Below are 13,618 nucleotides of genomic sequence, written 5' to 3' on the forward strand. Positions count from 1 at the left end.
ACTTAGCACTCAGCATCAGTAAGACCAAATAACTTATTGTGGACTTCAGGAAGAGTAAGAGAGGGAGCACATATCAGTCCTCATAGAGGGATCAGAAGTGGAGAGTGTGAGCAATTTTAAGTTCCTGGGTGTCAATGCCTCTGAGGATCTAACCTGGGTCTAAGATATCAATGCAGCTACAAAGAAGGCAAGACAGAGGCTATATTTCATTCAGATTTTGAAAAGATTTGGTATGTCACCAAGAAACTCTACAAAATTCTACAGATGTACCGTGAAGAGCATTCTAACTGGCTGCATCGCTGTCTGGTATGTTGGGATGGTGCTACAGGATCAAAGTAGGCTACAAAGAGTTGTAAACTTAGTGAGCTCCATCATGAACATCCAGGACATCTTCAAGGAGCGGTGCCTCAAAAAGGTGGCATCCAGCATTAAGGACCACCATCACCCAGGTCATGCCTAGTTCTCATTGCTACTATCAGGTAGGAGATACAGAAGCCTGAAGGCACACACTCAATGATTCAGGAACACTACCTCTCTATTTTATTTCCAGTCTTTGCATTACTTATTTAATTTAACAACATATATGTAAATCACAGTTTTTGTCTTCTATTATTATGTATTGCTGCAAAGTCAACTCTCACAATGTATGCTGGTCATATTAAACCTGATTCTGATTCTAATTTTTTCGTTTGTAGCACCTCTCCATAGTCCTCAATCAGCTGATCATTCAAAGAAGAATTGACTTACTCTTTTAAGCAGCTTCTACGACCTGGTCTCTACAACCTGTTGGGGTAAAGATTTCCAGAGATTCACCAGCATCTGTAAGAAGTTCCTGCACTTTACTAATTTCTCCTTAATCTTGTAACTATATCAAGTTCAAGTTTATTGTCATCTGACTGTACATATATACAACCGAGTGAAATGTTCCTCCGAACCACAGTGCACCCACAAAACCTCTCACACATATCACATAAAGCAAAATATTGGCCACAAATAAGTTAATAAAATATAATTCAAAGTGCATGTACTGTGTAGCACAGGTAAACAGTAAACAACTCGCTGTTCTAGTGGCGAGACCTTGGTGTTGGCAGGGTATTCTTTGGTCTCACAGCCGGAGGGAAGAAGCTGTTACCCTGTCTGGCAGTCCCAGTCCTGATGCTCCCATACCTGCTTCCTGACAGTAGTGGGTCAAAGAAATTGTGGGGTGGGTGTTAGGGATCCTCAACAATGCTTCTGACCCTTTGTTTGCAACGCTCCCGTTAAATGTCACAAATAGGGGAAAGGAGATCCCAGTGATCCTCTCGGTGGTTTTACTGTCCTCTGAAGGGTCTTGTGGTTTGACAGCTTCCACACCACACAATGATGCATCCAGACAGGACACCCTCGATGGTGCTCCTGTAAAAAGTTGTTAGAATGGGGGTGGGGAGCCTTACACGTTTCAATCTCCTCAGAATGTGTAGACACTGCTATGCCTTCTTGACTAATGAGGAGATGTTGTGGGTCCAGGTTAGATCGTCTGTTCCATGCACACCAAGGAACTTTGTGCTCTTCAATCTCTCTGTGGCTGAGCCATTGATGTGCAATGGAGAGTGAATTACCCATGCCTTCCTGAAGCCCACAATCACCTCCTTAGTTTTCAAAATGTTGAGACTCAGGTTGTTGTTCTCACACCTTCTGACAAGCCTCTCTGCCTCCTCTCTGTATGCTGACCCATCATTATTGGTGATGAGGCTAATCACTGTCGTATCATCAGTGAAATTAATGATGCAGTTTGACCTGGATCTGGCAGTGCAGTCGTGAATCAGCAGTGCGAGTAACATGATGGAGTTTGAGATGTTGCTGTCAACTTGGACTGACTGGGGTCCTTCCATCAAGAAGTCCAAGATCCAGTTACAGAGAGAGGTGTTGAGCCCCAACGAGGGCAGTTTACCCACCAGCCTCTGAGGGATGATTGTGTTAAACACTGATCTGAAGTCAATGAACAACATCCTGGCATATGAGGCATTGTTTTCTAGGTAGGACAGGACAGAGTGGAGGGCCGAGGCTATGACATCATCAGTGGACAGGTTTGAGCAGTAGGTGAACTGGAAAGGGTCCAGTGTAGCTGGAAGATGGGATTTTATATGATCCATTACCGGCTGTTCAAAGCACTTCATGTTTGTTGAGGTCAGGGCCAGTGGGCCAGTTAGGCTAGTTGCCATGCTCTCTTAGGATGGTAATATCTCCTAGTTTCAGATTGCTTCACTAGTAGAAACATATTGAGATTAATCTGTCAAACTGTCAGATTCAACTCAAACCACATCATTAAGTTTGCTGATGATATTACAGTAGAAAGAAATGATCTCTTGAGATCAACCTGTCAGGCCTCCTAAGGATTTCATGTGTTTCAAGAAGGTTGGCTCTTATTTTTCTAAGCTCTAAAGAACATAATCTGATTTCTTTAACTGCTTGTGATAGGATAACTCTCTCATGCCGGGTATTAGCCTGGAGTGAAAATTCCAGAGCTTAAAACCTTGGCAACTGAATGAGTAGTCCAATGATGGAGAAATTAAATGATGACACAGGAGACTGCAGGTGCTGGAAACTGGACTGAAAAATAAACTGCTGGAGGAACTTAACAAGTCAGGCAGCATCTGTGCAGTTGATATTTTGGGCCAAGATCATTCATCTGCAGCAATTATACATGAGCATAATCAAGAAGCAGAAATGGAGCACTGTAGATAACTCTGAAATGGTCCTAAAGCTGGGGAGGATTACAGAAAAGGATCAACATAAAACCTTGGATAGATTTAATATCAAGATTAAGAACTGAGGCAGTGAAACCAAGCACATGGTTTTGATGCACAAGGGTACAAATTAGGATATTGGGAAGCATCAAATAGATGGAGAGACAGACAAGTGAGGTCAGTCATGAAAGTTTACAGGGAGAAGGTGGGAGAATGGGGTTGAGAGGGATAATAAATCAGCCATGATGGAATTGTGGAGCAGACTTGATGGGCTGAATGGCCTAATTCTGTTCCCATGTTTTATGGCTATTCTTCAGAACAGCCAAATCTAGCTGTAATGGTTTGAGCAGCAGATTCGCTGAGGCAGGGCTCAATTGTGAGATGTGATTGAAAAAAATGGTTCATAGCTTTAACTATCTTGAACTCCTGCAATAACAAATTATCATGTCTGAAGCCACTGATGTTCAGCTCTCAGCATCTAATAATAGAAAATTTAAGCATCAGAAGTTTGAAAACCCACAACCCAGACTTCACAACCAAACGATAGGAGCATACAATTTTTGACAACTGTATTAAATAACTTCATAGCTCTTCGTTGTTGGGATGCATTTTGAAACATGCTGCTAAATTACTGTTTATTCTAAGCATTGTGCCATGGGTGAGGGTGATCAGCTTCTTTTATTTCGTGTTTGGCAAGAGCTGGGAAGAAATTCATGCACAATTTAGCTTCATTTAATCTTGTAAACAAGTGGTTCCAGAAAAAAGCCCGAGCCTTTGGTGGGATCCCAGTTGCCATGAAGCACTGCTGATTTTACTTTTACAGTACACCATGTCATCAACACTTGTTCCACAGCTGATAGGTATTGCACCAGTCCAGACTGGTGGTGTGCTTTAAGGGTATCAATCAAGAATAGGACTGATTCAACAAAATACAGCATGTTGACTATAGCACTCTTTGAACACATTTTTACAACCTTATTATTTTGATTGTTTTACATAGATAATACCAATAAGATCACTGCATTTACCAAAACTACTGAAGTTAGTACTAAGTGAGAGCTGAACTACTACATGCAGTTGAAATGCTTTATTCCTTGTACACTGAACTAAGAGCTGGATTAAAATATGCTGATATAACTGTACACCCGTTTGCTGCTAGCTTTTAGGGCTGCCTGACATGCGTGCCTGAGGCATCTGAGGAAAATATTGGTTGAGTGAGGTCCACTGTCACTTAGAATATAGAACATAGAAATCTACAGCAGATTACAGGCTCTTTGGCCCACAATATTGCGCTGACCGTGTAACCTACTCTAGAAATGGCCTAGAATTATCCTACTGCATAGCCCTCTACTTTTCTAATCTCCATGTACCTATCCAAGAGTCTCTTAAAAGACCTTCCTCCACCACCATCACTGGCAGAGCATTCCACACACCCACCACTGTGTGTGTGAAAAGCTTACCCCTGACATCCACTCTGTACCTACTTCCAAGCACTTTAAAACTATGCCCCTCGTGTTAGCCTTTTCAGCCCTGCAGGGAGGTCGGTGACCAGTGGTGTTCTGCAGGATTCTGTTCTGGGACCCCTCCTCTTTGTGATTTTTATAAATGACCTGGATGAGGAAGTAGAAGGGTGGGTTAGTAAGTTTGCTAATAACACAAAGGTTGGGGGTGTTGTGGATAGTCTGGAGGGTTGTCAGAGGTTATAGTGGGACATCGATAGGATGCAAAACTGGGCTGAGAAGTGGCAGATGGAGTTCAACCCAGTTAAGTGTGAGGTGGTTCATTTTGGTAGGTCAAATTTGAAGGCAGAATATAGTATTAAGGGTAAGACTCTTAGAAGTGTGGAGGATCAGAGAGATCTTGGGGTCTGTTTCTATAGGACACTCAAAGCTGCTGCGCAGGTTGACAGTGTTGTTAAGAAGACGTATGGTATGTTGGCATTCATTAACAGTGGGATTGAGTTCAAGAGCTGTGAGGTAATGTCACAGCTATATACAACCTTGGTCAGACCCCACTTGGAGTACTGTGTTCAGTTCTGGTCACCTCACTACAGGAAGGATGTGATTACTATAGAAAGAGTGCAGAGAAGATTTACAAGGATGTTACCTGGATTGGAGAGCGAGCCTTGGTCAAAACTTGCAATACCTGCACATTGTGCTCTGCTTCTGAATTTCAATGATGAGCCCCTATCATTCGTAGCATTTTAAGTCTTTACAAATCTGGATCCTGCGTGGTTAATTTGATCCCAATGAATGATCCTGGCCTGCTCGATGTGTCGAACATGATTGGTACAGAAGCTTGAATCTGGGGTAGAATAGAGCTGCCTCACCCATCTCCAATTTTTGGTCAAAACATCATATTTTTCTGTTTTATTATTTCCTAAATTATTTTTGCACATTATTACAAATTATTGCACATGGGTAAATTATTATTGTGTATGCATTATTCTTGACTTTATTATTAGTTATGTCTGTACACTGCTAAGTGTGTTTTTAAATGTTGCTGTAACAAAAGAATTTCCTGCTCAGGATCAAAAAAGTAATTATTATTATTATTATTATTATTATTATTATTATTTAAACTGGAGGGTGCACTATTGTCACAAACAAGAGAAAATCTGCAGATACTGGAAATCCAAGCATCCAAGCATGTTGTGGTCAATTGCTGAACATTTAAAGCAAAAGATTATAATTATTGGTTGTTTAAGCTGAACTCTACAATGTACTTAAATACTGCTTTCATATATTGGTGAGCACTGTTTGTAGTTACATTGGATTTACACCCATTTGTCCCAGCAGCTAACCTGCTTCCTCCCAATGTTGCCCCTCTACTCCCCAATTCTATAAGGCCTCTAAGGTTTTGGGGCTTCATTCTTTCTCTGGCACAGAACAGTCCATCCACTGGTTCAGAACGTTTAGAGAAATAAGAAGAAAATGTAATTATTACTGTATCTTCAAATTTATACCAAACCATTACACTCCAAACGACAGCAGACTACAACAGCCCTCAGTGGAATTATTAGCTTGAAAGGTATTTTGCTAAAAAGCTGTAAACTAATTAGATGATAAGTATCCATGAGACAAAGTTATCAATAGTTTTAATATTTATCAATAGTTAATTAATTGCATGATTGCATTAAAAATTATAATGGAAAGACCGTGTTTGATTCTGGCTGCTATACGGATATATCTGAGCAGCTTCCAGTCCCACTGAGAAATCGATTTAATGCAGTTTATCCTGAAGGCCAGACATGTGGAATGGTCTGAAAGTTGTTTGATTTAGTTCGTAAAAATGCATGTTGTGAAGCTGCTTGGGTCAATGTTGACACGAAAAGAGGCACAGACAGGAACGGCCACCCTTTAAATTGGAGCCTGAACACTTTCCCACTCATGGAGGATTGTAATATAATCTGTAACAAATGACTGAAAATAGACTTTGCAAAGCTATCACTATGTGGATGCTGGGTTGATCAGTATTTCCTTTATGTAGAACAATTGTCTGTCCAGCTAAAACATCAATAGCAAATAATATAGTATTTAGATGTATCCATATACTTTATGAGAAAAAATAACTTCTTCTTTTAAATCTTTAATGATATACTGTGATAATTTAACATCTTGGTGATGGTGGACCTAATCCACAATGCCTTTCAGGATGTGTATAATGGGAAATCAAAAAGGTACAGTTATTATTTTCGCCCATCATTTCCAATCATCCACTACTTGAAGGCATAGCCATCACTGGGATCCTGGAATCACTCCTGAGTAATTTAGTAGGCCAATGATTTTTCAGAGTAGATCAGCTTCATTTATCACATGTATATCAAACCATACAGTGTAATGTGCTGTTTGCGTCAAAGCAAATCAGTGAAGGTTGTGCTGGGAGCAGCCTGCAATTGTTGCCTAGCTTCTGACATAGCATGCCCACAACTTACCCTAACTGTACATCTTTGGAATGTGGGAGGAAATCAGAGCACACGGAGGAAATCCACATGATTACAGTGGCAGGAATCGAACCCTAATAGGTGATCACTGGTGCTGTAAAGTAGAAAGACTATTATACATTGATTTACTGGAGTTCTGGTATTTCCAAAGGTAGATAATGTAGTACTGAACCATATAGAGTAGGCTTGGTCCATGCTTTGTGCTGAATTTACTGAAATCATCACAATCTGTGATGACTTGTGATTTGCTTGGTTAGGAAAAGAAAAAGTGGAGGCATCTCCTGACGGTGGGGGTAGTGAGGAAATTATTCAAGCCATGACAGCTTTCATCAATGTGTCATGTCTTTAATGTACTAAAACAAGTCAAGGAGCTTCACTGTAGTCATTTCAGAACAAACAAAATTTGACATTATGCCTCTTAAATGGACACATGGTCATAATGCTGTTTCTGGATTTCAGTATGGCATTCAACACTATTGCCCCACAGACCTTGGTGAACAAACTCCTACTCCTCATTCTAAATACACCCCTGCGCAACTAGGTATTGGACTGACTAATGAACAGACCTCAGGTAGTCAGGGTACACAAGCACTTCTCCCTCCCCATCATCCTCAACACGGGTGCCCCCCCCCCAGGACTGTGTGCTGAGCCCACTGCTGTACACTCTACTCACATATGATGCACGGCCAAATACCCGAGTAATCACACCATCAAGTTTGCCAATGACTTGACAATGGCAGGGCTCATCACCAACAATGATGACAAGGCTTACAGAGAGGAGGGGGAAGAGCTCAAGTCTTGGTGCCAGGCAAATAACTTCTTCCTAAACATCAACAAGACAAAAGGGATGGTTATTGACTTCAGGAGAACGCACATCACTCCCCACCCTTTACATTGATGACGCAGCAGTGTAAACTGTGAGAAGTTTCAAATGCCTGGGAATGCACATCTCACACAACCTCTCATGGTCCCAGAACACATCCCACACAATCAAGAAGGCTCACTAATGTCTCTTCTTCCTGAGGAGGCTGAAGAGAGCTGGACTATGCACATCTATCCTCACATCATTCTACAGATGCACAGTAGAGAGCATCCTGACAAGCTGCATCACTGCCTGCTACGGAAACTGCTCTGTGGTGGACTGGAAGGATCTACAATGGGTAGTCAAAACTGCCCAATGCATCACCAGCACAGCTGACCCACCATCAAGGACATAGGTACAGAAAGGTGTCAGGAACATCATGAAGGATCCCACCCACCCATCCTGCTCATGGACTGTTTGTTCTACTCCTATCAGGGAGGAGACTATGTAGCAACCATACCAGGACCACCAGACTCAAAAACAGTTACTTTCCCCAAGTAGCAAAGCTGATCAACATCTCTACCCACTAACCCACCCCACCACGACTGCTTTATAATTTCCTGGCAGTCACTTTATGTACAGACAGTCCTGTGCCTGGTCTCATTTTATGGACCTATAATCAATATATGTACAGTATATAAGCTATCTTATATATTTATATTCATTGTGTTTTTTTTATTATTGTGTTCTTTACCTTATTGTGTTTTTTTTTGCGCTGTGTCAGATCTGGGGTAACAACTATTTTGTCCTCCTTTACACTTGTAAACTGCAACTGATGTTAAACAATCTTGAACAAGGAAATTGGACAAAGGGCTTTGGTGGAGAGAAATTCTCAAGTAGAGTAGAGAGAGAGGAACCATAAATTTACCTTTTATTGGTCTTCCAGAAGGCATTTGAGATGTTTCATAAAACATTAGGATAACAGTGTTGGACGTGATGTATTGGCTACCAGGCAGGAAGCAACAAATAGTGATAAAGGAGTCGTTTTCAAGTTGGTGAACTGAGGCTTGTGAGGCACTGTGAGAATCAGAGCTGGGACAACAACTGTTTCTTATATTAGTCTATAAAACCATAAGGCATAGGAGCAGAACTAAAACATAGAAACACAGAAAACCTACAGCACAATACAGGCCCTTCAGCCCACAATGCTGTGCTGAACATGTACTTACTTTAGAAATTACCTAGGGTTACCCACAGCTACAGTCAGTATCTCCAGTTGAATTCTGTCTTTTTGTATGTTTCCCCCCAGCTGTCAGTTTGTGGTTTTGTATTGCCATGTGCTCCTGTCCCCGCTCCTGTCTACTCCGGCCCCTGTATCACTGAGTACTCCGTCTCTCACCTGTTTCTCATTATTACCTGTATTGCTGCCACCTGTGTCTCATTGTGCTCCACCTATCATCTGCCTCTCTGTTTATTGCTCAGTGTATTTCAGTCCTGTGTTTTCACCAGATTGTGTCAGTGAATTTTCCTGAGCCCTTCCAGCATTCGTATCTGTACTCTGTCTGTCTGAATATTGACTCTGCCTGTTTCCCGATTCTGGATTTCTCTGGAATTTTTGATGATCTCTGCCTGAACTTTGACGCTGACTTTGTTTGCACCTTGGGGTTTGTTATTCAATTAATATCACTGTGTGCACAGTACTGGGTCTGTGATTGGATCCCTGATTCAGTGTCCTGACACTATATCTGTTCAGCAGTACCATGCCCTCTTTTGCATCCCTCCCTGTCCTTTCTGAAATATCTAAAGCCTGGCACTCTAAGTAACCATTCTTGCCCCTGCACCATCCAAGTCTCTGTAATGGCCACAACATCATAGCGCCAAGTGCTGATCCATGTTCTAAGGTCACCTGCTTTGTTTATGATGCTCCTTGCATTAAAATAGACACATCTAAAAACCATCAGTCTGAGCACGTCCCTTCTCTATCACCCACCTATCCTCCCTCTCACACTGTCTCCAAGCTTTCTCTATTTGTGAGCCTCCTGCCCCTTTCTCTGTCTCTTCAGTTCGGTTCCCACCCCCCAGCAATTCCAGTTTAAACTCTCCCCAACAGCCTTAGCAAACCTCCCTGCCAGGATATTGGTCCCCCTGGGATTCAAGTGCAACCCATCCTTTTTGTACAGGTCACACCTGCCCCAAAAGAGGTCCCAATGATCCTGAAATCTGAATCTCTGCCCCCTGCTCAAATCCCTCAGTCACGTATTCATCCTCCACCTCACTCTTTTCCTATATTCACTGTCGTGTGGCATAGACAATAATCCTGAGATGACTACCTTTGAGGTCTTGCTTCTCAAATTCATTCCTAACTCCCCGTAGGCTGTTTTCAGGACCTCCTCCCTTTTCCTACCTATGTCGATGTTATGTACCACAACCTCTGCCTGTTCTTCCCACTTCAGGATATCTAGGACGTGATCAGAAACATCCTGGGCCCTGGCACCTGAGAGACACACTACCATCCGTGTTTCTTTCCTGCGTCCACAGAATCACCTGTCTGACCCCCTAACTATAGAGTCCCCTATCACTGCTGCCACCCTCTTCCTTTCCCTACCTTTCTGATCACAGGGCCAAGCTCTGTGCCAGTGGCGCGGCCACTGTTGCTCCCCCAGGCAGGCTGCCCCCCCACAACAGTACTCAAACAGGAGTACTTGTTGTTAAGGAGGACAGCCACTGGGGTGCTCTCTAGCATCTGACTCCTATCCTTCCATCTTCTGACTGTTACCCACTCATCTGTCTCTCCAGGCCCCGATGTGACTACTTGCCTATATCTCCTATCGATCACCTCCTCATTTTCCCCGACCAGACGAAGGAATTAGGTCATCCTTCCATCGAGTCTGCTCCACCATTCCATTATGGCTGATTCATTATCCCTCTCAACCCCATTCTCCCATTCTCCTGCCTTCTCCACATAACCTTTGGCCTGACTAATCAAAATCCTATCAACCTCCACTTTAAGTATACCCAATACCGTCTGTGACAATGAATTCCACAGATTCATCACCCACTGACTAAAGAAGTTCTTCCTCATCTCTGTTCTAAATGGATGTCCTGCTATTCTGAGGTTGTGCCCTCTGGTCCTAGACTTCCCCCACCATAGGAAACATTCTCTCCAGGTCCACTCTATCTGAGTCTTTCAATGTATGATAGGTTTCAATGAGATCCCCCCCCCCCTCATTCTTCCAACCCCAGTGAGTACAGGCTCAGAGCCATCATGTGCTTCTCATACATTAACCCTTTCATTCCCAGAATCATTCTTATGAACCTCCCCTGGACCCTCTCCAATGCCAGCACATCTTTTCTTGGATAGGGTGCCCAAGATTGCTCACAATTCTCCAAGTATGGTCTGATCAATGCCTTATAAAGCCTCAAGCATAAACATCCTCATTTTTATATTTGCGTCCTCTCCAAATGAATGCCAACATCATATTTCTCTTCTTTCCACTTACTCAACCTGCAAGTTAACCTTTAGGGAATCCTGCACGGGGACTCTCAAGTCCCTTTGCATTTCTGATTTTTGAATTTTCTCCTTGTTTAGAAAACAGTCTCTGCTTTTATTCCTTCTACCAAAGTCCATGACCATACACTTCCCTACGCTATATCCTATTTGCCACTTCTAAGTCCATTCTCCTAATCTGTCAAAGTCCTTTTGCAGACTCTCCACTTCCTCAACACAACCTGTCCCTCCACCTGTCTCTGCAACATCCACAAACTTGGCCACAAAGCCAACAATTCCGTTGTCCAAATCATTGACATATGACATGAAAAGAAGCAGTCCCAACATTGACCCCTGTGGCACACCACTAGTCACTGGCAGCCAATAGAATAGGCCCCCTTTATTCCCACTCTTTGCCTCCTCCCAGTCAACCAATCTTCTATCCATGCTAGTATCTTTCCTGTAATACCATGGGCTCATAACTTGTTTCGCAGCCTCAAGTGCAGAACTTTGTCAAAGCCCTTCTGAAAATCCAAGTAAAGAACATCTATTGACTCTCCTTTGTCTTTCTTGCCGGTTATTTCCTCAAAGAATTCCAACAGATTTGTCAGGCAAGATCTCCCCTTAAGGAAACCTAGCTGACTTTGACCTATTTTAACATATGCTTCCAAGTGCACTGAATATCATCCTCAATAATGGACTCCAACATCTTCCCAATCACTGAAATCAGGCTAACTGGCTTATAATTTCCTTTCTTCTGCCTCCCTCCCTTCCTACAGAGTGGAGTGACATTTGCAATTTTCCAGTCCTCTGGAACCATTCCAGATTCAAGGGATTCTTGAAAGATCACTACTAATGCATCCACAATCTCTTCAGCCACCTCCTTCAGAACACTGGGGTTCATCTGGTCCAGATGACTTATGAACCTTCAGACTTTTCAGCTTCCCAAAAACCTTTATCTTAGCAATAGTAGCTACACTCACTTTTGCCCCCTGATGCTCTTGAATTTCTGGCATACTGCTGGTGTCTTACACAGAGACAACTGGTGCAAAATATTTATTGAGTTCATCTGCCACTTCTTTCTCCTCTATTACTATCTCTCCAGCATCATTTCCCAATGGTCCGGTATCCACTCTTTTACTCTTCACATATCTGAAAAAATTGTTTTGTATCCTCTTTTATATTATTGGCTAGCTTACCTTCAGATTTTATCTTTTCTCTCCTTATGGCTTTTTTAGTTGTCTTCTGCTGGTTTTTAAGCTTCCCAATCCTTTACCTTCCCACTAGTTGCCCGACAAGACATCAAATGGCTCAACTTTAGCATTCCCTCTCTCCCCTTCAAACCTTACTGCCTGAGCGTACTGTCCACCACTCTTTCTGCACCAGTCCCAACTTCACCATCAAACCTACAAATGGGGTGTTGTTGTAGTGTGGTGCACTAGTGTAGTGTGAGGTCAGGCAGCAACTCTCAGACATCTGCTCTTACTTACCCCTTGAAAAGGACCCCACTCAGGACCATCAGCGCATTGTCTCTGGCACTATCACCAACCTCATCAACTCTGGAGATCTCCAATCAACCTCAACAAACCACATAGTTCCTTTACTCCACAGTGCTTGTTTCTACCTCCCACCCAAGATCCACAAGCCTGACTGTCCGGGTATGCCCATTGTTTCAGCCTGCTCCTGCCCCCTGATCTTGTGTCTGCATATCTCGACTCCATTCTATCCCCCTTGGTTCAGGTTCTTCCCTCTTACGTCCATGACACTTCACATGCTCTTGATCTCCTCAACAACATTCAATTCACTGGCCCTGATCATCTAATTTTCACCATGGATCTCCAGTCCCTATCCTCCATCAAGAAGGCATTAAAGCTTTCTGCTTCTTCCTGAATAGTTCCCTCCACCACCACCTTCCTCTGCCTGGCGGTACTGGTCCTCACTCTCAAGAATTTCTCTTTCGGGTCTTCCCACTTTCTCCAAACTCAAGGTGTAGCCATGGGCATCCATATGGGCTCCAGCTAAGCCTGCTTTTTCACTGGCTACATGGAACAGTCCATGTTCCACGCCGACACTGGTAACGCTCCAATGTGTGGTACATTGGTGCTGCTTCATGCACCCATGCTGAGCTTGTCAATTTCATCAACTTTGCCTCCAGCTTCCACCCTGCTCTTAAATTTACTTGATCCACTTCTGACACCTCTCTCCCCTTACATGATCTCTCAGTCTCCATCTCTGGACGTCTAAAAATCTCTTTTAAAAACCTACTGATTTCCATGTTTATCTTGACTATACCTCTTCCCACACTGTCTCCTGTAAAAAGGAGGACGTCTCTGATGTCTTGGAAAGGAAAGCTTCCTCCAGGGAACAGATGCAGTGGAGACAAAGGAACTGAGAAAATAGAATAGCATTTTGACAGAAGACAGGGTGGAAATGGGATCTTCCTTCCTCCACCATTGATGCGGCCTTCATCTGCATCTCCTCCATTTTGTCAGACATCTGCATTCACCCCATCTTCCCACCACTTTAACAGGGATAGAGTTCCTCTTAGTCCTCACCTATGAGCCTCCAATCTCAAGGTGTAGCCATAGCCTCTGCATCCAACACATCATTCTCTGCAAATTATGCCATCTTCAATGGGACCCTAACAACAAACACATCTT

The sequence above is a fragment of the Hypanus sabinus genome, chromosome X1 (assembly GCF_030144855.1).
Source record: "Hypanus sabinus isolate sHypSab1 chromosome X1, sHypSab1.hap1, whole genome shotgun sequence".
Classification (NCBI taxonomy): domain Eukaryota; kingdom Metazoa; phylum Chordata; class Chondrichthyes; order Myliobatiformes; family Dasyatidae; genus Hypanus; species Hypanus sabinus.